The sequence below is a fragment of the Pteropus medius genome, unplaced genomic scaffold (assembly GCF_902729225.1).
Source record: "Pteropus medius unplaced genomic scaffold, Ma_sr-lr_union100, whole genome shotgun sequence".
Taxonomy (NCBI): Eukaryota; Metazoa; Chordata; class Mammalia; order Chiroptera; family Pteropodidae; genus Pteropus; species Pteropus medius.
This window is the reverse complement of record NW_024351648.1, coordinates 4,711,690-4,713,379: the sequence shown is the minus strand read 5'-3', so window position 1 is coordinate 4,713,379 and position 1,690 is coordinate 4,711,690. Positions and strand designations below refer to the sequence as shown.

Below are 1,690 nucleotides of genomic sequence, written 5' to 3'. Positions count from 1 at the left end.
TCGTGGAAGCTTCCCCGGTCACCGGTCACCACTCCGTTGGTTTCAGTGTAAAACTATGGATTGTCATTTTGCTTTCGGCTCTGTGAGGCCGCGAACGGTCTCCTGGGAACAGGGCCATAGTCCTGCTTCCTCTCCAGCCTTGCTGGCCGTTCTGGGCCCACGTGGAGATATTCGCACAGGGCACTGGTCTGAGATAAGTCACATTTAGACCGGGCAGAAGCAGAGAACTAAGTACAGGAAAGCAAAGGGAAGACATCAAAATATTTCTGGGTCAGGCCTTGATTAGGCCTCACACACGCACAGCCTCACAGCTCATGGCTGCTGGAATTTTCTCCTGGTCCACCTGCTGCCTGTATGTAACTCATGATGTTTAAGAGTCATGAAAAGGCCAGACAGAGCATGGCGGGTTGGCTCGAGACAGCCGATCGACCACCCAATTCTTTCTTGACAGATGAGGGCAAGCAATGTCCTTTGATGAAACACACTTCTCAGCCTTCCTCTCAGACAGGGGTGGTTAATGAGATATAAGCCAAGCCTTTGGGCTTCCGGGGAGGCCTTTCACATAGGTCTGAGTCAGCTGAAAGGTGCTTCTTCCTTCCTGCTGCCTGGAACACAGATATGAGGGCTGGGGCTCTGGCAGCCGTCTTGTGACCACAAAGCAATTCTGAGAATGGTGGTTACATGATAAGGAAGTTGGAACAGGCACATAAGGAAGAGCCCAGGTCCCCGATGCCCCTGGAACCAAGCTTTCTGCCCTGAATTTCCTTCCTTGGATTTATTTCATGCGAACAAAGGGTGAATCCCTCCCTTATTTAAGCCTGCTATTTGGGATTTTTGTCATATGTGGCTGATTCTAAGTGTTACAGCTGGTCATTTAAACCTTGACCCGTTACCATGATTAGAAAAACAAAGTTATAAACTCAGGTGGAAAATATTATGTCATTTTTGTATAGAAAAATCAGTGCATTAAAAAAAAAAAAATCTTCTGGGACGTGGTTCCATAGTGTAGCTGTTAGCACATCTGCTTTACATGCAGAAGGTCCTGGGTTTGCGCCCCGGTGGAGCCACGGTCCATGGTCTATGGCCACGCCACCCTGAACAAGCCTGATGTTTGATCTCGGAAGCTAAGCAGGGTCGGGCCTGGTTAGTACTTGGATGAGAGACCACCTAGGAAGACCAGGCACTGTAGGCATAAATAATAATAAATTAAAAAAAAATCATCACCATCTCTCCTTTTTTTTACGTTAATGAAATGCCCTGAACATTCTCTGCTCAGGTTTATAGCACATCAAAAAACAACGCCCCGACTCACCTTGAGATGGAATGAATAAAGCCAGCTCATCGATTCATTCACGGCTTTAACTGCCTAAATTGGATGGTGAGGTCCTACCTAGGGAAGAAAAATTCTTTTGGAAAAAAAGTCCCTCATGGAGCCAGGCAGGTATCTCATCATTGTGCCCATGGGTGTTAGCTGTTGGGGCTGCACCCCAACCCCCACCCACCAGGAAGGGAGCAGTGCTCAGAGAGCCCAGGTCCCTGGGCCACCCAGGCTGAGAAACTGCATGGCCAGGCGGCAGGAAGTCAGACTTTCGGTTTTAAAGTATACAGAATGTCACCACATGAAATCTCGGGATCTCACTCATAACGCTGTACACTCTTCTGTACCACTATCGGACTTTCTCAGCAACAT

At 48.2% G+C, this 1,690-nt stretch overlaps 1 pseudogene; it reads left to right on the top strand.

Moving 5' to 3' along the window:
* The first annotated feature begins 1,076 nt into the window (after positions 1 to 1,076).
* Positions 1,077 to 1,192, top strand: LOC120587390 (uncharacterized; annotated as a pseudogene).
* The last annotated feature ends 498 nt before the right edge of the window (positions 1,193 to 1,690 follow it).